Raw genomic sequence first — 27,498 nt, 5'->3', positions numbered from 1 at the left:
CTATGGTATATGAATGTTATGGAATATTATTGTTTTGTAAGAAATGACCAACAGGAGAAATACAGAGAGGCTTGGAGAGACTTACATCAACTGATGCTGAGTAAAACAAGCAGAACCAGAAGATCACTGTACACTTCAACAATGATACTGTACTAGGATGTATGCTGATGGAAGTGGATTTCTTCAACATAGAGAAGAGCTAATCCAATTCCAATTGTTTAATGATGGATAGAACCAGCTACATCCAGAAAAGGAACACTGGGAAATGAATGTAAACTGTTATTTTTACCTTCTGAATCCAATTCTTCCTGTGCAACAAAAAATTCGGTTCTACACACATATATTGTATCTAGAATATACTGTAATATATTTAACATATATAAGACTGCTTGCCATCTGGGGGAGGGGGTTGGGGGAGGAAGGGAAAAAATCTGAATAGAAGTAAGTGCAAGGGATAATGTTGTAAAAAATTACACATGCATATGTACTGTCAAAAATGCTATAATTATAAAATAAAATAAAAATTCAAAAAATAATAATAAAATAATACTTAAAAAAAAAAAAAAAAACCTCAGGGAAGTCTCTAGGACACTCAAAAGGGTACTTCACTGGGGAACCCTCACAGCACAGCCATACTAATCATTTCTGAGGCACTTCCAGGAAGGGGGAGGGGAACTGTCTCCCAGAGCTCTCTGTTAGCTCAGGCACAGGAGCCGCTGCATCCATGTGGTCTGGGAGGAAGCTGGTAAAGAAATAAATAAATAAACTTCTTACCCCAAGGACAGATCCCCAAAGGTTTTTTTTTTTTTTTTTTTTTTTTTTTTTTTTTTTTTTTACCATGAGTAAAAAGCTACGGAGAACTATTGATTCCTTCTACACAGAGAAAGTATCCAACCCCAAGGAAGTTAACAGCAGAAAGTCAGCAGATAACAGCCTAAAGGGGAATGATACCTGCCCACGATCACATAACTCTCTCCTACAAGAGACTATTAAAAAGTTAAGAGATTTTCTTGCAAAATGGGAAAAGGAAAGAGAATCTATGATAGAGAATAACAATGTTCTGAAATTTGAGTTAGAAAAAATAAAGAATTCACAGGAGATTCAAGGGAAATAAAATTGTGAATTAGAGAAGGTTAAAAAATCAAGGGAAAGTAAGATTTATGAATTGCAAAAGATTAAAAATTCTCAAGAAAATAGGATTTCTGAATTGGAAAAGATAAAACAGTCTCCAGAAAGTAGGATTTCTGAATTGGAAAAAGAAAATAATTCTCTTAAAAAAATAGGGAAATGGAAAAAAAATTAATAGAGCAAAATAATTCATTTAAAAACTCAATTGGGTATATACAAAAAGAACTAAAATGAAGAAAATAACTCATTAAAATCAGAATGGAACAAATAGAAATGAATGATTCATTGAGAACCCAAGAATCAGTCAAACAAAACAAAACAAAACAAAACAAACAAAAAAAAAAAAATGAAAAGCTGGAGAATAACGTCAAATACTTACTGGGAAAATCTATAGACCTGGAAAATAGATCTAGGAAAGATAATCTGAGGATCAGTGGACTTCCCAAAAACTATGACCAAGAAAAAAGCCTAGATTCTATTTTACAGGAAATCATTGAAAAGAACTGTGCAGAGAAAATAGAAACAGAAGGGAAAATAGGCATTGAATTGAAAGAATTCATAGAACACCTTCTGAAAAACACCCTAATTAAAAAAAAATCCACGGAATATTGTGGCTAAGCTGCAGAATTACCACAAAAAGGAAAAAAATATAGCAAGCAACTAGAAAAAAAAAAGCAATTCAATTATCAAGGGGCCACAATAAGGGTCAATCAAGATCTGGCTGCCTCCACATTAAAAGATTGAAGGGCCTGGAACCTGATATTCAAAAGGGCAAAAGATCAAGGATTGCAACCAAGAATAAACTACGCAGCTAAGTTTAGCATTTTCTTCCATGGAAGGAGATGGTCATTCAATGAAACAGAGGAATTCCAATTGTTTCTAAGAAAAAAAAAAAAAAAAAAAACAGACTTAAACAAGAAATTTGATCTACATCCACAAGACTGAAGAGAAACAGAAAAAGGTAAACAGAACTCTTGAGAACTGTATCTCTATTGTGGATATATAGAAAGTCTACATGGATAACTGTATTTTACTGATATAAAAAAGGAGGGAGTAGTAAAGGGAAATAAAAAAGGGGAAGGAGTGATAAAAAGAGGGAAACTACATCCCAGGAAGAGGCATAGAAAATATACCATATCTGAGGGAATTTAGAGAGGGGGAGTAACATTGTGTGAATTTTACTCTCATCAGAATAGGCTCAAAGAGTAAATAATTGGCATATTTATTTTTCAGAGAATTCTCTCTCACCTCATTAAAAGGGGGGAGAGGAAAAGGGAAAAGGAAAGGGGGAATAAGGGAAGGGACTTGGAGGGAGGGGGGAGGGATACTAAAAAGAAGGGCTGTGCATCATAAGTGAGGTCTATAAATCAAATATTGGGGAAGGGGTTCAGGGGTGTCAAGGGAAAAAGCATAATTTGGAGATAATATGATGGCAGGAAATACAGAATTAGTAATTTTAACTGTAAATATGAATAGGATGAACTCTCCCATCAAAAGGAGATAGAAAGCAGACTGGAACAAAAGTCAGAACCCTATAATATGTTGTTTACAGGAAATACACATAAAGCAGGGAGATACATACAGAGTAAAGGTAAAAAGTTGGAGCAGAATCTATTATGCTTCAGGTAAAGCCAAAAAAGCAGGGGTACGGTACCATCCTTATCTCAGATCAAGCAAAAGCAGAAGTTGATCTAATTAAAAGAGATAAGGAATGAAAGTATACCCTGCTAAAAGCTAGCATAAACCATATCAATACTAAACATATGTGTACTAAGTGGTATAGCATATAACTTTCTTTGTTTTTAAATTTTTTTATTAATTTTCATAATTTTAAAATTTTCTTTGACAGTACATATTCATAGGTAATTTTTTTTTACAAGTATATAAGTACTCTTGTACTCCCTTCTGTTCCAAATTTTCCCCCTCCTTTGCTCCAACACCTCCCATAGATGCAGGCATTCCTATACATATTAAATATCTCATAATATATCCTAGGTACAATACATATGTGCAGAATTGAATTTTGTTATTGTTCTTGTTGCAAAGGAAGGATTGTATTCAGAAGCTAAAAATAATCTGGGAAGAAAAACAAAACAAAACAAAACAAAACAGTGCTCAAATTTTATGTGCATTTCCCAGTATTCCTTTTCTGGATGTAGCTGATTCTGTTCTTCATTGATCATTTGGAATTGGATTTTCTTTTCTCTATGTTGAAGATATCCACTTCCATCAGAATACATCCTCATACAGTATCATTGTTGAAGTGTATAATGATTTCCTAGTTCTGCTCATTTCACTCAGCATCAGTTGATGTAATTCCCTCCAAGCCTCTCTGTATTCCTCTTGTTCATCATTTCTTACAGAACAATAATATTCCATAACATTCATAAACCATAATTTACCCAACCATTCTCCAATTTATGGACATCCATTCATTTTCAAGTTTCTAGCCACTATGAAAAGGGCTGACCCAAACATTTTGGCACATACAGGTCCCTTTCCATTCATTAGTATTTCCTTGGGATATAAGCCCAGGAGTAGCACTGCTGGGTCAAAGGGTATGCACATTTTGATAACATTTTGGGCATAATTCCAGATTGCTCTCCAGAGTGGTTGGATTCTTTTACAACTCCACCAACAATGCATCAGTGTCCCAGTTTTCCCACATCCCTTCCAACATTCATCGTTATTTGTTCCTGTCATCTTAGCCAATCTCACAGGTTTGTAATGATATCTCAGAGTTGTCTTAATTTGCATTTCTCTGATCAATAGTGATTTGGAACACTCTTTCATATGAGTGGAAATAGTTGTAATTTCACCATCTGAAAATTATCTGTTCATATCCTTTGACCATTTATCAGTTGGAGAATGGCTTGATTTCTTATAAATTAAAGTCAATTCTCTGTATATTTTGGAAATGAGGCCTTTATCAGAACCTTTAACTGTAAAAATGTTTTGCCAATTTGTTACTTCCCTTCTAATCTTGTTTGCATTAGTTTTGTTTGTACAGAAACGTTTTAATTTTGGGTAATCAAAATGTTCTATTTTTGATCGATAATGGTCTCTAGTTCTCCCTTGGACACAAACCTCTTCCTTCTCCACAAGTCCGAGAGGTAAACCATCCTATGTTCCTCTTATTTATTTATGATTTCGTTCTTTATGCCTAAATCTTTAACTCATTTTGATCTTATCTTAGTATGTGGTGTTAAATGTGGGTTCATGCCTAGTTTCTGCCATACTAATTTCCAGTTGTCCCAGCAGTTTTTGTCAAATAATGAATTCTTATCCCAAAATTTAGGATCTTTGGATTTGTAAAACACTAGATTGCTATTTTTTCACTATCTTGCCCTGTGAACCTAACCTATGCCACTGAACAACTAGTCTATTTTTTAGGCAATACGAAATGGTTTTGGTGACTGTTGCTTTATAATATAGTTCTAGATCAGGTACAGCTAGACCACCTTCATTTATTTTTTTTTTCTTTACTTCCCTTGAAATTCTCGACCTTTTGTTGTTCCATATGAATTTTGTTGTTATTTTTTCTAGGTCATTAAAATAGTTTCTTGGGAGTCTGTTTGGTATAGCACTAAATAAAAAGATCAGTTGGGGGAGTTTTGTCAACTTAATTATATTTGCTCGGCCTATCCAAGAGCAGTGAATGTCTTTCCAATTATTTAAATCTGACTTTATTTTTGTGGCAAGTGTTTTGTAATTTTGCTCATATAATTCCTGACTCTCCTTGGTAAATATATTCCCAAATATTTTATACTATCGACCGTTATTTTAAATGGAATTTCTCTTTGCATCTCTTGCTGTTGGATTCTGTTGGTGATGTATAAAAATGCTAAAGATTTATGTGGATTTATTTTGTATCCTGCAACTTTACTAAAATTCTCAATTATTTCTAATATTTTTAGCAGAGTCTTTTGGGTTCTCTAAGTACACCATCATGTCATCTGCAAAGAATGATAATTTGATTTCCTCATTTCCTACTCTAATTTCTTGAATCTCTTTCTTGGCTCTTATTGCCGAGGCTAGAGTTTCTAGTACTAAGTTGAATAGTAATGGTGATAGTGGGCAAGCTTGTTTCACTCCTGATCTTGCTGGGAAAGGTTGCAGTTTATTTCTATTGCATGTTATGCTTACTGAAGGTCTTAAATATATGCTTCTTATTGTTTTAAAGAATAGTCCATTTATTCCTTTACTCTTAAGCATTTTTAGTAGTAATGGATGTTGGATTTTATCAAATGCTTTTGCTGCATCTATTGAGATGATCATATGTTTTTTTTTAATTTGATTATTGATATGCTCAATTATACTAATAATTTTCCTAATATTAAACCAGCCCTTGATCATAGTATATTATACTGGAGATACTGTAATATATATATATATATATATATATATATATATATATATATATATATATATATATATATATATATATATATATATGTATATATATATATAATATATATATTTTCTGTAAGAAATGACCAGCCACTACAAAATGAGCTGCCACAAACATTTTGGCACATACAGAATCCAGCCATTCTGGAGAGCAATTTGGAACTATGCCCCCAAAGTTATCAAATTGTGCATACCCTTTGCTCCAGCATTGCTGCTGTTGGGCTTATATCACAAAGAAATACTGAGGAGGGGAAAGGGACCTGTATGTGCCAAAATGTTTGTGGCAGCTCTTTTTGTAGTGGCTAGAAACTGGAAGATGAATGGATGTCCATCAGTTGGAGAATGGTTGGGTAAACTATGGTATATGAATGTTATGGGATATTATTTCTCTGTAAGAAATGAGCAGCAGGAGGAATACAGAGCGGCTTGGAGGGACTTACATCAACTGATGCTGAGTGAAATGAATAAAACCAGAAGATCGCTGTGCACTTCAATGTTGTATGAAAATGTATTCTGATGGAAGTGGATATCTTCAACATAAAGAAGATCCAACTGACTTTCAGTTGATCAATGATGGACAGAAATAACTACACCCAGAGAAGGGACACTAGGAAGTGAATGTAAGTTGTTAGCACTACTGTCTATCTACCCAGGTTACTTATACCTGGAATCTAATACTTAATGTGCAGCCAAAAAAATGGGATTTACACACATATATTGTATCTAGGTTTTTTTGTAACACATGTAAAATGTATTGGATTGCCTTTCATCAAGGGGAGGCAGTAGAGGGAGGGAGGGGATAATTTAGAAAAATTAATACAAGGGATAATGTTATTTAAAAAATTACTCATGCATATATACTGTCAAAAATTTGTAAATAAAATTTAAAAAAAAAGATAATCATGAATAAAAAAAACACTCAATTTTGTGAAGGGAATTAAATTTTATCTCCAAAAAAAAAAAAAAAAAAAAAAAAAAAAAAAGCAAATTAGGAGTGCAGGAGATGACCTAATAGATCTTTGGAGAAAGAAAGGATTTATGATTATTGAAGGACTAGAGAACAATATGAAAGGCAAAATAGACAGTTTTAGTTATATTAAATTAAAATGTTTTTTGCACAAAAACAAAAAGAACAATATCAAAATGAAAGTAACATGTTGAGGGAAAATCTTTACAACCAATATTTCTTATAAAGATCTCATTTTAAAAATATATAAATAATTGTCTCAAATTTATAAGAATACAAATCATTCCCCTATTCCTAAATGGTCAAAAATACAATTTTTATATGATTAAATTAAAGCCATCTATATGAAATCTAAACATTTGGGAAAATATCACTTGCTTATGGTAGACCTGAGCTATAAATCACTATTGGTTAGAGAAATGCTAAATAAAACAATTACAAGGTACTACCTCACACTTCATAGATCAACTAAGGTGATAGGAAAAGATAATGATAAATGTTAAGAGTGGATGTGGAAAAACTGGGACACAAATGGTTGATGGATTTGTGAAATGAGCCAACCATTCTAAGAGAGCAATCTGTAACCATTCCCAAAGGGTTATTAAACTGTGTATATCCTTTGACCTAGCATGTCATTACTGCTTCTGTATCTCAGGGAAATCATAAAGAACAGAAAGGACTCCCATGTGTAAAAAATGTTTATAATAGCTCTTTTTGTGGTAATAAATAATTGGAAAATTAGTAGATGCCCATCAATTGAGCAAATGGCTGAATAAATTTTGGTATATGAAGGTAATGGAATATTATTGTTCCATAAAAATGATGAACAAGCTAATTTTAGAAAGGCCCAGAAAATTTTACATGTACTGATTCTAAGTGAAACAAATAGAATGAAAAATACACTGTACACAATAACAACAATTATATGTGATGATCAACTATGAAACTATGGTTTAGTGATCTAAAGCAATCCCAATAGACTTTGGACAGAAAATGCCATATGCATCCAGAAAAAAGTACTATGGAAATTAAATGTAAAATCAGCACTTACTATGGTCACTTTTTTTTTTTTAATCTCTCCCATGGTTTTTCCCCTTTGTTCTGATTTTTCTCTTCCAATATGATTCACAAAGCAATGTGTATTAAAATAAATAAGTTTAATTAAAAAGCAAAGTATTTTAATTCTCTTTTTTCCCTTTTACATTATTTGCTTTTCTTGCTTTATTCCTAATACTAAGATATTTATGCAATATGCACACACATGCATATCCACATTTATACACCTACAAATGTGTATGTTTATGTACATTAACTATATCTTTTCCTTTTGGATTTATATGAAAAACTATTTGCTGGTATAATATAGAATTACATGCATATGTAATTAATTGTATCTTGGTCTAGTAAACATAGTTTCAATAAGAATAATGAGACCTCATGTTCTGCTTTTGTTATTTACCAGTTTAGAATGAAAAACTTTTCTAAGAGGTAAAATTTCCAGTGTCACCTTAAAGGCATGATGCTTCTAAATTTTTTGAAATACATGAGTTCTATCAATCTAACTTAGCACTGCTTTGCACTATTATAGAATACATTAAAATTGAGACCCAAAAAGTCATGGTTTTTTTTCTTTTCAGAATATTCGATGAAAATGATCACTAACTTTTATTTACAATCAAAATTAAGATGATTTGATTTCCTACTACTCATTGTCATGTCTTATTCAAAACAGTAGGAAGAAATGTGTCTCATATACTCAACATATCTGTTTTATAATCCTTTTTTTTTCAACAGGGAAATTCATTATAAACTTAGAAAAGAGATATATATATCACCACGTGAAAATGTAAATGTACTCTATAATTCTATTGCAAGCCAATGTTCCACAATTTTAATATTTTATATTTCTCAGTTACAAAAAGTTTATTTTAATTTGTGAGATGTTAACTCTCCACAAAACTTATTAGGTATATATTTTGTCAGAGTTGGAGTTTGCTACTCATCAGGAAAATTTTAAGTTTCAAAGAAAAATGAATGTATCAAATACACAAATAAGGGTGATCTCTTGAGATGCAATTAGGAAGAAAAACTTTTCTTTGTATTTCTTTGATTAAAATGTTAAAGTTAAAATTTTTAAAAAGGTTTATAATTTCTTTAAATCTTGCTTCAATTATTTGAAGTGAAAATGAAATAAACTTGTTTTTCAGGGAGATATAAGTTTTCAAATGCATTTAGCATATTTTTGTATGTGCTAATCACAACATATAATGATTTCTTCTAACATATTGGAAAAATTAGAAGAAAAAATTCTCTGAGTTTTTTAACCAGTGTCTTAGCTTTTGAGGAACTGGAGTCACTTTTACAGCCCAATGAGGCATTAGGATTTTTTGAATACTTCTTTTACTATAAGTTGCTTAGAAAAACTGAGAAATTCAGTATATAAGCAATGATATCTCAGAATACAAGTAAAAAAAAGTGTTACTTTCCCGAAACAGCAATTGAAAGACAAGGGAGATTTTTTTTTTTTTTTTCACTAGAGATAAGCTATATGGACACTTACTTACAAAAAGTACTCCTTTTTCCTTTCAAATATTTCTCTCTTACAAATCAATAAATTTTGCTTCATATTTGATCATTTAATATTCATTATTATATTTATATTTAAACATTAACAGTTTAAAACTAAACCATGAGTTTTGGAATACTGAATATGTGTGTTGTGTTTAAACTGGTAGAAGGCTAATGGATTTTTCTACTGTAAATGCTTTCAAAGACTATGTCATTCCATAGAAGAGTCATGACCTTGGACAGAGGAGGCTGTTCCCACTGCAATGAAATTGCTGATACTTGAAATATTGAATTATTTTCAGCTATTACATTTGTAATAATATTGGATTTAGTTTTGGTTTAATGAGGCATTTTGCTAGATTGGAAAAACCATTAAACAAAGAACCAAGAGGCCTCATTTTTAGTTCCTATGTTCAATTATTGCTGAAGACCTGGTTAAAGTCAGGATCAAGTACACCTTGATCAATTTTCTTAGTCTTTCTAAACCTCAATTTCACTATTCAAATCCCTTCAATATGCATTTTAAGGCCATATTTTGTATTCTTTTTTGAAGAAAAGGAATACTTCAAGGATTTCAGTCAGATTATCAGTATAATGAAAGAATTGGGCAACTTGATAGTTATTTGTTTTATTTTATTTCCCATATATTTATTTGGTTTTTTTATTTTTTATTTTAATACACATTACATTAAAATTAGTAGGAGAGGAAAAATAAGAGCAAAAGAGAAAAAAACCCGACAAAAGAAGTGAACATAGCATGTGTTGATTTACATTAGGTCTCCTTGGTTCTTTTTTTCTGGGTGGAGATGGCATTTTTGTATGACTATAGATGGCTTTGATTTCATTATCTGAAAAGTGAATGTTCATATCATTCAACCATTTATCAATTGGGAAATTACTTGCATTCATATAAATTTGACACAGTTCTTTTTATATTTTAGAAATGAGTTTTATCAGAAATACTGGCGGTAATTTTTTTCCCCAATTTTGTACTTCCCTTTTAATTTTGTTACTATTGGTTTCGTTTGTGCAAAAACTTTTAGTTTAATGTAATCAAAGTTGCCTATTTTACCTTCTCCAAAGATCTTATAGGAAAATTATCCCTTGTTTTCCTAATTTCCTAATTTCCTAATTCCTAATCCCCTTTATGTCTAAATCATGTACTCAATTTTACCTAATTTTGGTATAGTGTGTGAGATGTAGATCTATGCCTAGTTTCTGACAAATTACTTTCCAGCTTTCCCAGTAATTTTTGTCAAAGAGTACATTCTTATGAGACAGAACCTGATTATTTTGATATGTGTATCTAATCTATTTCTCTGATCCATTACTCTATTTATTAACTAGTGTTAGGTTCTTACTAAGTACTAATGATATAATGAGATATTAGGTCCTTACTAGGTGCTAAGTCGGTACTTAACAATTCTGTAGTTCTGGCCTTTGTGGGGAGTTTTACCCCTTTGAACTTCTGGGGAAGAGCTTGCATTCTTAGGAGGAGCAAGTTCATTGGTTGAAGTATTTTTTTCCCCAGAAGCCCCTGAGTTATTCCACGCCCATTCTCTGGGAGGATAAAGGAGGCAACATTGAGCAAGGGGAAGGAGAACCTACTCTAGATCAAAGTCTGTCCAGGAGATTGAGTTGAGACAGCAGAACTTTACATATACCCATTAATATAGTCTATTGGAAAGACACTACATTTGAAGACCTGGTTTTGAATATTGGCTTTACCTGTGCGGTCTTGAGTAAAACAATGGGTCAGAGTCTCAGTTTTCCTTTTCTGTAAAATGGAACATTTGAATCTTTTGACCTCTAAGTTCCATTCAAGCTCTCAATCTATGATGTGATGGCCTATATTCATGAATTATGATGCAAGGAAATATCTCTCTCTCTCTCGTCATCTCTCATCTCTCTCTCTCTCTCTCTCTCTCTCTCTCTCTTTCTCTCTCTCTCTCTCAAAACTCAATCTCTCAATAGCTAGACTCTGACCTAGAGTAGATTCCCTTCCCCTTGCTCAATGTTGCCTCCTTTATCCTCCCAGAGAATGGGTATGGAATAACTCAGGGGCTTCTGGGGAAAAAAAAAATACTTCAACCAATGAACTTGCTCCTCCTAAGAATGCAAGTTCCTCCCCAGAAATTCAAAGGGGTAAAACTCCCCCCAAAGGCCAGAACTACAGAATTTACAGAATTGTTAAGTACTGACTCAGCACCTAGTAAGAACCTAATATCTCATTATCTCATTAGCACTTAGTAAGAACCTAACAGATAGGAACAGGTAAAAGTGTTGGCAGGCCTTCAACAGCATCCCTGCCCAAAAAATGGAAATACTCATTTTTAACCCTAATTGTTGTAAAATGTCTCTTCCCCACAGATTGATGGGGATTTTTCAACTATAAAAGGAGTAAAAACTATTGTTTCACCTTCAAATAACCATCTCAAAGGGGTAGCACTAACTTCAGCTGCTATGGATCCTCCTATGCCAGACATGTAAATATCTGCCTTAATCTTTGGCCAGTGACTGGGCCAGTTGGGATCTCTAATGACTGTACTATCTACACCTGTGTCTACCAATCCTTCTAATGATATGCCATTTATATAGATGGTGAGCATAGGTCAATCAGCTGTCACCGCTCCTGTCCAGTATATTCCTGGGTTTGCTGCTTGAAGTCAGAATGTGGATGACTATCCTCAGGTTACTTATTTGGAGTCTATATCAATAAAACTGATGCCACTACTTCTCCTGGTTGATAAGTCACACATTGTCTACCTGTATCAGTGACTGGGATATTATCTATACATTTCCCAGTTTCCCACATCAGTGTATGGATGGATACTGTTTTGTAAATACTCTCAGGAGGGGAAATGGCCAAGCCCTCTGTGCCTGAAGGCAAGGGATCCATAGGCTGGAGAGGAATAGATTTCACCTCTGTAAGGGTATCTCAGTTGTCCCAGCTGCATACAACTCTATCCTCCCCAATTGTAATCCCTTTCTCCCATCAGGTTGCTTCCTGGTTGATTGATTATGTCTTCCTTTCATCAGATGGCTTCTTGGTTTATTGGTCATGTCTAGATATTGGACTTCTAGGCACTCTCTGGGTGTGGCATTGGTTGCCATCATGCCCCAAATATTTTTTTGCCTGGGGCCCTGGAGCTGGGCCCCTCATCCTGTTTCCCTGAATCAGTCTACATTCTGATGCCCAATGGAACTCTCTGCTGCATTTTGGACATGGGATATTGGGTCTTGTTCTCCCACCCTGTTTTCTCACTTTGTCTCTATGCCAACATTGTGCTTTCAGATACCCTACTTTACCATGTTGAAAGCATTGATGAGTCTCTTTGGAAATCCCTTGCTAAAAGGGATCCTGTCTTCCCATGTTGGGATCTTAGGAAGTCTGCATCATATCTTGGCTATAAAAGGCATTTGTGCCCACTGTGGTACAGCATCTTATGATCTCCTCCAAAGGTGCATCCTTGTGAAGTCCTAATATAATCCTTCTGCAAAACTCATTAGCATTTTGTTTAGCAAGTTGCCTTATAAATATGTTTGTTACTGTATGTTCACCATTAGTCCGTATGATAGCTGTCTTCAAACATCCCACAAAATCAGCAAAGGGTTCATTTAATCCTTGTGCAAATTTTTGTGAAGGTCTCGCCCTTGTCATTTATATTGGGGAGAGAAGTCCATGCTTTGATAACAGCAGCAGCAATTTGTTCATATGCTGCTATGGAGTAATTAATCTGTACTGAAATTTCTGCCTAAGAACCTACACCTGTTAGTTGGTCACAAGTGACTGAAGTATTTACTCCACTTTAATTATGTTGTTGGGCTTGTATCCTACAGAACTCACTATATTCAGAAATCCACAAGTTTTATCCAGGTTCTAAGCATACCCTTGCTAAAAATTTCCAGTCACTAGGGATCAAGACTTCATAAGCCAAATTCTGTAATAATATCTTAACATAAGCTGATATAGCCCCATAAAGAGTACAAGCCTTTTTCAGGTGTAAAAGGAGTGTATCTTCTAATCTCTTGACCTGAAGAATTAAACTGTTGAATCACAGGGTAAATTTGGAACCTCAGATCACCTATTTCCTTCCCTTCTTCTGTAGCTTTAAGTACTGCCTTTTGCAATCTAGTCATAGAATGGGGTGATTGCTGTGGGGGAGTTGCTGCTGATAGTGCAGCCCCTCCCATTACTCCTCTTCCCTACAACCTGGAAGGTGAAGTTGATAGGGGTGTGTCAATAATCTGCTCCCTAGGCTGGGTTGGAGCTTCCTCAAGAGTGTTAGAATCACCAAGCCCTTGAAACTCATTTAAGTCCCCATGCCCTCGGGCAAGGTCTTGAGACTGTTCATTGTCTTCCTTTTTTTCTTCTCACTTCCTCATCTGGCTGTTTCCAAAACTTTTCCTTTTTCTACAACTTGCAAGATTGTTTAAGGCCAATTGAATTATGTTGTATATGCTGTGGAAATTAAAAGATGACCTCTATTGTTGTAGTATTTGCAAAGTTGTTGTTCTACAAGTTTCCAATTATCTACACTTATTTCTTCTTCCTCTAAGAACCAAGAGGATGGGCATCCTAATGTACCCAAGAGTCTAGAAATCTGTTCTCAGATTATAATTAGACCTTGCCCCTCAATTAACTTAAGCATGCTTTATATAGTTTGGGGTGGGGGTGGGGTTGGGGATGAGGATGGGGAAGAGGGAGAATCTTTTCCTAACATCTCCCCCATTTGAGATATAAAAAGATTACTAGTTTAGCCCTTAACAAAGTAAGGTCCCTGTTTGTCTATTAAAATACTCACCTAATTTCCTGGTCACCAGAGGACTTTTTCAGTGAAAGTAGTGTGCTTGGCCCACACTTTGGATGCCAAAATGTTGTGACCACGTTAGTACCCTTGATATCTTAGAATCAGCTGAAGTCAGGATAAGCAAAAGTCTTTATTCTTGGTCCTGTGGGGTCACTGTCAGGGGATTACATATAGAAATCTCCACACCTCCTTTCTCTCTCTCCACTGCCAAAGAATGATCCTGCTTGTCCTACTTTACCCTCCAATCTCTCTTCTCCTCCTTTGTCCATACCCACAGATCGAGCCAGCACAGAGTTGAGTAGGGTCATCCTCCAAGAACATTAATAGAGAATTGTCCAATTGTTAATTAGCCTTAAGTGCTAGGTTATCTCAATTGAGTGCATCTGTTCAGTTCTTGTCCTTTACATGTCACTATGAAAAAGGCCATCACAAATATTTTGCGCATGTGGGTCCCTTTCCCTCCTTTAAGATTTCTTTGATATATATAAATCTATATATGCCCAGTAAAAAAAAAAATGCTAGATCAAAAGGTATGCACAGTTTGATAATGTTTTGAGCATTAATTCCAAATTTCAGCATTGAATCTTGCAAAATTTTGTGTTCAAAATTCCTACTCATTCACCCTCTTCCCCACATGGCACGTAATCCAATATATGTTAAATATTGTTAAAAAAAAATGTTAAATTCAATATATGTATGCATATTTATAAAATTAATGTTCTGCACAACAAAAATCATATCTAAAAGAAAAAAAAATGAGAAAGAAAACAAAATACATACAAATAACAAAAAGTGAAAATGCTTTGTGTTAGGATTACTAGGTGAGAACTCAGGTTGTCTGAACAGTGATAAGGTGAGAATTCAGGTTGTCTGGACAATTACAAGGTGAGAACTCAGGTTGACTTGACAGTTCTCTGGCTCAGACCTTTGGTTTGGGCCTTTAAAGGGAGTTTACACCTTAGGAATTCTAGGAGGAGCAAGCTCATTGGTTGAAGTGGTTCTTCCCAGAAGCCCTTGTATGATCCCACACCCATTCTCTGGGAGGATAAAAAGAGGCAACATTGAGCTTGGAGAGCAGTCTGGACTGGGGAAGGACAAGAGCTGGAGGAGATTCAGAGCCAGGATTCAGGAAGAAGAAGAGGCTGGTTGGAGGCTTCAGAAGCCTCCCAAGAAACCTGCTCATAGAGGAAAAGATGATACAGAAAAGAAACCTCCTCCCAGAGAAGGATTACAACTGAGAGACGAGCAGAACATTACAGCTTTGTTGTAATACACACTCAGTTCCCACAGTTCCCTGATGTGTGTAGATGGCTCTCTTCACCACAAGATCATTGGAACTAACCTCATTGTTGAAAGACCCACATCCATCAGAATTGATCTTTGTATAACATTGTTACCATGTATAATGATTTCTTGGTTCTGCTCATTTCACTTAGTATCAGTTCTTTTAAGTCTCTCCAGACCTCTCTGAAATCATCATGATGATTATTTCTTATAGAACAATACTATTCCATCACATTCATATACCATAATTTGTTCAGCCATTCTCTAACTGATGGGCATCCACTCAGTTTCAAGTTTCTTGTCATCACATAAAGGGCTGCCACAAACATTTTTGAACATGTGGGTCCTTTCCCCTCATTTATAATGTCTTTGGGATGAAAGCTGAGTAGAAAAACTACAGGATCAAAATTTATGCACATTATTATAGGCATAGTTCCAAATTGCTCTCCAAAATGGTTGGATCTATTCACAATTCCACCAACAATGTACCAATATAGTTTTTTAGTTTTCCTACATCCCCTCCAACATTTGTCATTATCTCCTGTCATCTTAGCCAATCTGAGATGTATGTAGTGGTACCTCAGAGTTGTTCTAATTTGGATTTTTCTGATCAATAATGATTTAGAACAACTTTTCATATGACTAGAGATGGTTTCTAAATCTTCATCTGGAAGAAATGAAATGAAATTTTTCTGTTCATATTCTTTGACCATTTATCATTTGGAGAACGGCTTGAATTCTTATACATTTGAATTAATTCTCCATATATTTTAGATGTGAGTTCTTTATCAGAACCCTTGAATGTAAAAAAAAAAATCACCAACTTATTGCTTCCCTTCTTGTCTACATTGGTTTTGTTTGTACAAAAACCATTTTTTTTTTCAACAAATTGCTTTCTTTTTCATATCTATTTTGTAAGAAATTATATGCTTTTTCCCTTTCATCAAATCTATTACTAAGGAATTTTCTTCAGACAATTTGTTTCTCCTTTTCCAAACCCTCTTGCAAAGTTCTCATTCCCTTTCCCCATTTTTCTTCTAACGCTCTTTTAAAATACTTCTTGAATTCTTCTAAGAGAATCTTCTGAAATGGAGATCAATTCTTATCACCCTTTGGTGCTTCATCTTGAGATGATTTGCCTTTAAGGTCCTCAGGGTTTGAGTTCTGTTCTTCTTTTACTCCATAACATTTTTTTGCTTTTGTTCTTTTTGGGTTTTTTTGCTTATTATTTCTAAGATTTCTGAGGTCTGTTCTTAAGTCAAAGTGGTGAAAGCTGCTATAGTTTGCCCTGAGGCTGGTGCTGCTCACTGAATTCTGGTGCTGGGTAGGTGTGGCCAGGACCCACATTTTTTCTGGTGTTTAGAGACTCACTATTTGGCTTATATATTTACATTTGGTGTCTCACAGCTAATTTGCTGATCCACTGGCTTGTAACCAGGACAGAATAGCCTAAGAGCCTCCCACAAGGTTCCCTGGTGTTAGATGCTGCAACATCATGGCTCCCTGCTCCAGGTCACTGTGTGTGTCTGGGCTCAGTAGTTTCTCCTCTTGCCTGACTTAAACAGATTTTTTCTAGAATTCTTCCACAATATCATCTGCTGCAAATTGGTTACACTTCAAATATTTGTGCATTCTGTTACTCCAAAACCAATAGGAGGAAGTCAGGTGTGTGTGTGTGTGTGTGTGTGAGTGTGTGTGTGTGTGTGTGTGTGTGTGTGTGTGTGTGCCTGTCTACTGTCATCCTGGCTCTGCCCCCTTGATGTGATTTTTTAAAATTACATGAAAGATGTAGAAATATATTTAGAAGAGTTGCACTTATTTGAATACTCACTAAGGGATGGGACTATAGAAAAGGGAGAAAAAATGAGAATACAAGGTTTTATAATGGGGAATATAGAAAACTATATTTTCATGCATTTTGGAAAATAAAAAAAAATATTAAAAATAAAAGAACTTACTTTCCAGATAAGAAGACAAATCATTTCTATTTGTAGGGAGCAGAGAAAATACAAAAAATAGTGTGTAAATGTTATACAAAAAAAAATGGAACTGAATGTCAAAAAAGTGTTTTGGAAATTAAAATGAGCATTAATAGTGTTCTGATGTAGGTTTGCTTGATTAACTCTGTGACCTTGGGAAAATTACTTCATATCTCTCAACTTGTTTCCTCCTATATAAAAATATATTCTATCCCTTTTGTGTTCTAAATCAGTTTATCTTATGAAGGTTACAGAAAACAAATGTTAGAAGAGAAAAATTGTCCAAGAAGGTGGACTTTGGCATTCTGTTTGCTTTACTTAGTTTTCAACACATATGATCATGTTTGAAGAGATGGGGTGATTGTACAGCCTGTCAAAGAAATTGTTCAATTAACTTTTCAATCAATGCCCAACTTGCAGACAAAAATGGCTGGCTTAAAGAAGCACTTTAGGGACACAATACTCTACAAGAACCCATAAATAGAGACAGTTGATATTTATTACATTTAAACATTAACATCTTACACATTAAAGAGATGGACAAATCAGAGAAGAACAAAAATCTTAATTTAATAAGATATACCAATCTACATATAGTACCACTTTGGATATTTTCATGGGAAAAAGTCTTAATTCCTAGAGTCATTCATTTCTCACTGACTAGACAAATATTTCTTTCACCAGCTGCATATGGTCAATTATCTCCTTTTTAATATTATATTTTTCTCTATTGCACCTAGGAGTCATTTTAATACAGATAATTAAATTTCAGTTAATTCTCCATCTGGTGTTCCAGATTGCTTACTTACTATTGCTGATGTAAGGCCGATATTATTCATTTATGCTCTTGGTACATTTTATTCAATGCCACATATCTAATAGTCTGTGACATTTACAAAGTGCCTAGTGTGAGTACAGTGTAAGATTAAAATTGGGAAAAACAAAAACAAAAACAAAAAACCACTTAATTAGGCCTTTGGAAGTCTTAATTACTGCAAAGTCATGATCCACATTTAGGCTTTTTGATTTATTGTTTTTCTGTGTTATTTGTGAAATTCCATGTTCTCCAAATTTAATAAATAAGGGAATATTTTTCAGGAGTATTATATTCACTTTACTTACAAAAGTTCTTTACATACAGCAAAATCTTGTTATATTTTGCTAGTTTCCAATGAATGAGAAAAAGGTAATATTAATTGCCAGCAAACATTATTACTTGCAAAAACTGCTTTATCAGAACTTGTCTGGAGACAGATAATTTGCTATTCTAAATTTGGGAATACATTAAATGTTGACTCAGTAAAAGAATCTTGGAATCATAGAATTTAAGGGCTACCAAAGACCTTAGAGGAAACCTACCTCTATCTTCTTTTTTTAAAGCAATGAAACTGAGCTCCACAGAGGTTAATTGATTGCACAAGGTCAAATGGCTAGCTACTGACAAAGCTAGGACTAATACCAGCATCTTTTGACTCAATACACTCCTCCCTGAGAGCTTCCTGCATTGCAAATCACAAATGGCTGCTTTATTTAATAGCACCTGAATTTTGTTTGCTACAGGAAAAAAGTGCTAGGGATTGAACTGTAGGGAAATGGACACAAGTTGCTTTTCAACAGGGGTCATAACTCAAATTTGCCCCTTAAGAAATCTAATTTAGCATATTCATTGAAATGCAATAACAAACCCAGTTGTCTCTGGTTCAGATATTAGGCTTGCATAAAACCACAGAGAAGGGGAAAAGTCTTCTATAATCATACAAGAAAGTGACCATTCCACTGACCTATATTGCAAAATAACAAGTATTCTTGTAATAGCCTAAATATTTTGAGATGATTTCTACTCAAGAGTTTTTGGCTTGCTTTCCTGAAATTTATGTCCCATTTAGATAATATACTTGAGTAGGAAATTATTGGTGCTCAACAAATATTTATTATAAGCTTTACTGATTTGCTAAGTTGTTTTTTTTTTTTTTTTTTCCCAAAGCATAGGCTGAATGGCATGCAAATAATTTCCTGATGAATATCTCTTGGCATATCTGAAACATGGTCAAGCAGATAACCAATATGCACTCAGATGCATGACTCGTACATTTTGGAAATTACAACAGATTATTTTCACCATAAACTTAACAGTTTTAATTACAAGAAACAGATGCACAAATTAATTTTTGCCTGCTTACTAGAATTCTACAAAATGAAAATTCTAATGTATCAGCAGGAGCTCCTTTAAGTATGCATTTTACAAACCATGCATGGTTAAACTTAGGCAAAAGCATTAAACTTTCTTATGGGAGTAAAATTACTAACTGGGAGGAAATCCTAGAAACTATAATATTTTTTATGTCTCAAAATTCAAAACTCATTAATAGTATATTGTATTTGTTCCTTTAAAAAATCAAATTGTTAGAATAGGAAAAATATAGGACTATGAGCCTAATAAAGATGAATTATATTTGAACTTCATCTTCTAGTTGCCCAAAGAGAAGTACTCTGGAAAAAAAAATCATCAAATTGGATTTAAATGTAAATGTCATAGTACATAAGCCTGTACCATATTGTACTTTTGATTTGGAAAGTATATATATATAACATATACATACATATATATATATATCTGTGTGCACATATTGTTAGAAACAAACATGGACACACATATAAACCATACACATACAGATTTTTCTTAGATGTTTATATTGTCCTAATTTATAATGGCTCATCTCCTTTGTATGAAATAAAATGGTCATTACTATCCTGAATTTATGATTTAATTTGCATTTGCCAAGATAAATTACCAAAGTAATTTACACTTTTCATTTGACAGTAGTAAAAGAACTAACATTTTCTAATTGTATCTAAGTTTTTAAGCAGAACAAAATAAAGTATAGAAAGAAGTAATAGAAAAATATTTAGCTGGTAAGCTAAAATATTTATGATTACTAGAGAATTGTGCTGGGAACAAAATACCTATTTATTTTAATTTGTTAAGTAATTCTTTTAGGTTTACTTTATTTCTGCTATTTATTCATTTATCCATTTATTTGTTTACTTTTGCTTTTATTTTCACATTGTTCTGGGAACAAAACACCTATTTATTTTATTTTGTTAATTAAAGTTGTTTTTTTTAGTTTTACTTTTTTCCTGCTCTTTATTCATTTATCCATTTATCTATTTGTTTATTTTGCATCTTTACATCAGACTATCCTGTTTGTCTCTCCACTTACTAGTCTTTCAGAATTCCTTTGCTCTGTTTTTCATTTCAATCTAGGAAAGTTCAACTCTAGGAAAAAAAAAAAAAAAAGATAGTTGTTTAAGTATTGAAGGACTTCTTGTTCTGTTCATTGCTTTACAATTTTTATTATTTTTATTTTATTTTATTTTTAAAATTAAATTAATTTAAAAAAAATTAAAATCAGTATGATATAGGACAGAGTAATTGCCTTATAGTTAGGAAGAATTGGATTTAAACTACTCCTTTAATGCTTAATTAAATGCCTTTGGCAATCTGAACCCTAATTTTCCTATATGTAAAGATAGCATTCCCTTCTTAACCATGTAAATTTCAAATAAGGATTACTAAATCAAGGCACCTTGTAAGCCTTAAAAGCTTTGTCTATATATAATGCTAGCTTCAAGATCCTACATATGTTCTTGGCTATCTCACATGAACTGAAGTTGGAAAGTGAGACTAGGGAAATTAGCAGGCTGAGACCATTATTTTGCAGATGATTTCTGAGGCAAAAATGTCAAACTCCAAAACCTCATCATGTTTTTAATTCACAACTTTACTAATTTTCTCATAGGTTTCAAGTAATATCTGGTAGACAGGGAAGGAAATGGTCAATAGATGTCTAAAAATGCAACATTTCAATCATTAATTAGTTCTGTAGTTCATTCCAATAGAGGTTTGTTTTTAAATTGTTTGTTTGCTTTTGGGTTTTTCTCATGAGCTCTCTTTCTGGTCATTTTCAAATCCTGCTACTATAGGATTAGACAAGTAATTTACACTTTATAAATAATATAAATATGTATATTTTTTTCTCTTTCTGAAGACTACCATGACATCAGTGAGGTGATATCATGACATGCAAGTGAATTAGATTTAAGTGAGGGAGGACTGTGAAAAGTCATCACCATAATTCTCTAATCTGGGGGTATCAATTTTAAATGACCAGATATAGATAAGGGTAACAGGAAATGGCTCTAGATATAGTGTGAGACTTAGGTCTTTAAAATAAATAAATAAATATATATATACATATATATATATATATATGTATATATATATTTAATATTTTCCCCCAATTACATTAAAAAATATATTTATTTATTTATTTATTTATTTGTTCATTTATTTATTCATTCATTCATTCATTCATTTATTTATTTATTTATTTATTTATTCGTTCATTCATTTATTTATTTATTTATTTATTTTTAAGGTTTTTCAGTTCTAGGTTCTCTCCCTTATTCCCACCTACAATTAAAAAAAAATGTGAAGGTATGCAAAACATTTTTTATAAAAGTTAAGTTGTTAAAAAAATCTCCCAACCCATTACAAATGAAAACCCCCCCAAAAAAGTTAAGTTAAAAATAGAGAGAGACAGAGAGAGAAATAAAGAATACTTCCATCTGTATTAAGGTTCAATCAGTTACTTTCAATCAGTTACTTCTCTGGGTATGAATAGGATATTTCATTGTTAAGTTCTTCAGAATAGTTAGGGATGATTGTATTATTGATTATAATGAAGTCATTTAGAGCTGATCATCCTAGAACAATGATATTACTTTATATACAGTATAATTCACTTTGTTTATAGCAGACTTTTGAGGATTTTTCCCCCTAAGAGCATCCTGCTTGTCATTTCCTAATAGTAATTTCTCATCACAGAAAGTTGTTTTAAAATTATTTTATAATTAATATTTCTATTTGTATTCCCCCTCATTTATTCTATTTCACCCTGCACGACCTCAAAAATGTTTTGCTACTGACCACTTTCTCCAATACGGTCTCTTGTGTATTACCCAGCCTCCCTTACCCAAACCCATTCCCCATCTATATTCCTGCAGGAAAATATAGATTTCTATATCCCTAGTGAATATGTATGTTTTTTTTCTTGTGGGAGCCAATTTTTATAAAAAATAAAGTTCACTTATTCTTCCTCTGCTGTAAAAGTTTTTTTTCTTGCCTTTCTTATGGCAGTTAATTTACATCATTCCACTTCTCCCTTTCTCTTTTTCACAATACATTCTTATATTCTTCTCTCACTCCTTAATTTCATCATGTTTATATAGATGTATATATATATATATATATATATATATATATATATATATATATATATATATATATATACATCTATATATTATCACTTCATATTGAACTCATACACATGTCTTCTATCTACATATACTTCTTCTAACTGCCATGAGAATGGCAGTATGAGAACTCATTCTAATGAGTTACAAGTATTATGCTCCCATATAAGAATGTAAGCAGATAAACCTTATTAAGGCCCTTATGATAACACTTTCCTGTTTACCTTCTTGTGTATCTTCAGAGTCCTGTATTTGAAAATCCCATTTTTCATTCAGCTCTGATCTTTTCATCACAAATTGAAAATCCTTTATTTTATTGAGTGACCACCTTTTCCTATAAAAAATTATACTCAGTTTTGGGGGATAGATGATTCTTTGTTGCAATTCTAGCTCCAGTGCTCTCTGGTCTTATTCCAAGCTTCCTAGTCTTCTAATGTAGAAGCTTCATTGTGGCTCTTACTTGAATTGTTTCTTTCCAGATGCTTGCAATATTTTCTTCTTGACCTGGGAATTCAATTTGGTTTTAATATTCTTTTAAGAGGTGATCAATGGATAATTTTGATTTTTATTTTACCATCCAGATCTAGAATATCAGAGCAGTTTTCCTTGATAAATTCTTGAATGAAGATACCCAGGCTTTTTTATTGATCAAGACTTTTGGGTAGATCAATTATTTTTACTTATTTTCCTGGATCTATTTTCAAATTCAGCGTTTTTCAAATGAGATATTTTAAATTTTTTCTATTTTTTTTTTTTTTTTTTTACTTTTTAAAATTTTTTTTCATTTATTTTTATGTTGACTTTTCATGAAGTAATTAGCTTCCACTTGTTCAATTCTATTGTTAAGGAATAAAATATTTTTCATAGAGCCAAGATGGTACAGAGTAAAGAGGTCTTTGTCTCACCTCTTCCTGGATTCCCTCAGATCAACACCAGATCAAACCTCTGAACTGGTTTTGGAGTGACAGAAGTCACAAATATTTGTAGTACAACAAATTTGAAGAAGAAGATATTTTGGAAAAAGTTTGGGAAACATCTGTTCAATCACAGATGCGCAAGTCAGTGTGGCACAGGCTCATGCAAAGCCCAGGGACCCAAGGCAGTGTGGTGTCCACAAGTTGGGGGAACATTCCTCAGTGAAAATTAGAGCAATAATAAGGAGCTATTTTGTACAAATGCATGCCAATAAATATGATAATCTAAGTGAAATGGATAAATACTTTAAAAATATAGATGGCTCAGATTAACACAGGAGAAAATAAATCACTTAAAAAGTTCCATTTTAGAAAAATAAATTGATAAAGCTATTAAACAGCTCACTGTAAGGGCCCTTTAAATGGGCTGCACCACAGCGCATCATTGAAGCCTGGAAGTAATTTCTGTGGATATTAGGACTGCCTTGTAGGTGGGATCCTGTCCATTTTGAGATAGCTTCGTAATGGGTTTCTCTCTCGCAGATAATCTAAGTGAAATGGATAAATACTTTAAAAATATAGATGGCTCAGATTAACACAGGAGAAAATAAATCATTTAAAAAGTTCCATTTTAAAAAAGAAATTGAAAAACTATTAAACAGCTCACTGTAAGGGCCCTTTAAATGGGCTGCGCCACAGCGCATCATTGAAGCCTGGAAGTAATTTCTGTGGATATTAGGACTGCCTTGTAGGTGGGATCCTGTCCATTTTGAGATAGCTTCGTAATGGGTGTCTCTCTCGCTGATTGGCTGTGTGTGTCACCTCACAGACCCTATGTAAGCCCACTGCAGGCAGCAATCACTCTCTTTAACCTGGCGTTCTTCACCCTGGCTACCTAGCCTGGGTGGCCAAGCCAAGATGGGTAGCCAAAAGATGTAAGGATTTTGGTAGTGAACACGTGGGTCTTCTGACCAGGTGTTCACTAGGGAACCAACAAGTCAGGGCATCAGTTAGGGCATTATGTGAGTAGGTATAATAAAGGCTTTTAAGATTACACGTGGCTGTTCTTGAGTGTGCTACCGGTTATTAAGCTATAGATTCAAGAGATTGTGGCCAGAGACCTTTGAAGGCCTCAGAGGAGGCAAGCCGGGTAGAGTTCACACTGCAAAGCACAGTGGTCAAAGGTACTCTGGTGGGTCTAGGACAGACTAGTATTTGTAACTGCCAGGAGAGCATGTTACAGCTCACTAAGAAAAAATTTCCAGGGCAAGATGGATTTAAATGAGAATTCTACAAACATTTAAAGAACAAATAATGGAGCAGAGCCAAGATGGTGGAGAAGATAACACTCAATTTTGTGAGCTCCCTTCTTCCCTCAATAACAATTAGTTAAATTAGCCTCAAAAATTATGCTGGACTGATAGAAACCACAAGAACTGGAAGCACGACTTACCAGCTGAAGATAATCTGGAGTTTCAACAGAAAAGGTTGGTTCCCCAGAGGAGGAAGAAAAAAGACCAGCACAGACAGGGTGAGGTGCTAGCACACTGCGCCTATCGATGCTGGAGAGAACTCTGGGATCAGAGAAGCCACTGAGATAGAGTATTCTGGCATAGGCTGTTAGCTCTTCTCTGCTTATAAAACAGCAGTTCAGAAGAGAAATCAAGCCACTTTACATATAAAGCCAGATACTAGAACCACCCCAATCTGGAAGTGACTTAACAGATCTTGGCATGGCTGTGAAAACCGCCTTCTGCTGTCCTGGGCTTCAAATTGGGGTAGTTAAGACCTTGAAAAGCTGGGACAAACAGCCCAAGGCAACATATAATTCACAAAGTGCCTGGCTTGGATGGAGGCTGTGGAACTCAGCCGCTGAAGTCCCAGAGAAGGGGAACCATTGAAATAGGGATCTCGGTTTTTGGGCAGACACTCCCAGTTTGAGCACAAGGGCTTTTCACACCAGCTCCTGATATCCACGCCCCATTGGACGCATTGGCTGGGCTTTGTGTCTCCTTTACTGTTCAGTCTTAAACCTCAGGGAAGTCTCTAGAACACAAAGAGGGGTCCTTCTCTGGGAAACTCGCAGAGGGCACAGCCATACTAATCACCCCTGAGGCACTTCCAGGGAGGGGGAGGGGAACACTCTCCCAGAGCTCTCTCATAGCTCAGGCACAGGAGACTCTGCATCCATCTGGTCTGGGAGTAAGCTGGTAAAGAAATAAATAAATAATTTCTTACCCCAAGAACTGACCCCAAAAGATTTTTTAAATATGAGTAAAAAGCTAAAGTAACCATTGATTTCTTCTACACAGAGAAAGAGCGGGTATCCAACCCTTAGGAAGTTAATAGCAGAGAGTCAGCAGATAACAGCCTAAAGGGGAACGATAACTGCCCCCCATCACAAAACTCTCTCCGTGAAGAAATTATTAAAAAGTTAAGAGAGTTTGAAGAAAAATGGGGAAAAGAAAGAGAAACTATGATAGATAATAACAATATACTGAAATTTGAGTTGGAAAAAATAAAGAATTCACAAGAGATTCAGGGAAACAAAATTTGTGAATTAGAAAAGGTTAAAAAATCACAGGAAAGTAGGATTTCTGAATTGGAAAAGGTAAAACATTCTCAAGAAAGTAGGATTTCTAGATTGGAAAAGATAAAAAAATTCTCAAGAAAGTAGGATTTCTGAATTGGAAAAAGAAAATAATTCTCTAAAAAAATTAGAGTAATGGAAAAAATTCAATAGAGCAAAATAATTCATTTAAAAACTCAATTGGGCATATACAAAAAGAACTAAAAAATGTGAATGAAGAAAATCACTCATTAAAAATCAGGACGGAACAAATAAAAATGAATGATTCATTGAGAACGCAAGAATCAGTCAAACAAAACTAAAATAATGAAAAGCTGAAGAATAGCGTCAAATATTTACTGGGAAAATCTATAGACCTGGAAAATAGATCTAGGAGAGATAATCTGAGGATCATTGGACTTCCTGAAAACTATGACCAAAAAAAGAGCCTAGATTTTATTTTACAGGAAATCACCAAAGATAATTGTCCAGAGATAATAGGAACAGAAGGGAAAATAGGCGCTGAAAGAATTCATAGAACACCTTCTGAAAAAGACCCTAAAAAAAGATCTTCATGGAATATAGTGGCAAAGCTGCAGAATTACCACACAAAGGAAAGAATATAGCAAGCAGCTAGAAAAAAAGCAATTCAAATATCAAGGGGCCACAATAAGGGTCACTCAAGATCTGGCTGCCTCCACATTAAAAGTTTGAAGGGCCTGGAACCTGATATTCTGAAAGGCAAAATATCAAGTATTTCAACCAAGAATAAACTACCCAGCTAAATTTAGCATTTTCTTACATGGAAGAAGATGGTCATTCAATGAAACAGAAGAATTACATTTGTTTCTAAGAAAAAAAAAAACAGATTTAAACAAAAAATTTTATGTACATGAACAAGACTGAAGTGAAACAGAAAAAGGTACACAGAACCCTTCAGAACTGTATCTCTGTTGTGGATATATAGAAAGTCCGCAAGGATATTTTGATATTACTGATATAAAAAAAAGGGGGGGGGGAGTAGTAAAGGGAAGGGGTAGTATCAGAAAAAGGGAAGGAGTGATAAAAAGAGATAAACTACATCCCAGTAAGAGGCTTAGAAAATATGCCATATCTGAGGGAATTTAGAGAGGTGGACAAATAGTGTGTGAATCTTACCCTCATCAGAAGAGGTTCAAAGAATAAATAATTGACATATTTGTTTTTCAGAGAATTCTCTCTCACCTCATTATAAGGGGGGAGAGGAAAAGGGAAAAGGAAAAGGGGAATAAGGGAAGGGAGTTGGAAGGAGGGGGGAGGGATACTAAAAGGGAGGGCTGTGCATCACAAGTGGGGTCTATAAATTAAATATTGGGGAAGGGGTTCAGGGGCGTCAAGGGAAAAAAGCATAATCTGGGGATAATATGATGGCAGGAAATACAGAATTAGTAATTTTAACTGTAAATGTGAATGAGATGAACTCTCCCATCAAATGGAGACGGATAGCAGACAGGATCAAAAGTCAGAACCCTACAATATGTTGTTTATAGGAACCACACATAAAGCAGGGAGA

This window comes from Sminthopsis crassicaudata, chromosome 4, assembly GCF_048593235.1.
Source record: "Sminthopsis crassicaudata isolate SCR6 chromosome 4, ASM4859323v1, whole genome shotgun sequence".
Lineage (NCBI taxonomy): Eukaryota > Metazoa > Chordata > Mammalia > Dasyuromorphia > Dasyuridae > Sminthopsis > Sminthopsis crassicaudata.
Note: the sequence above shows the minus strand (reverse complement) of the source record.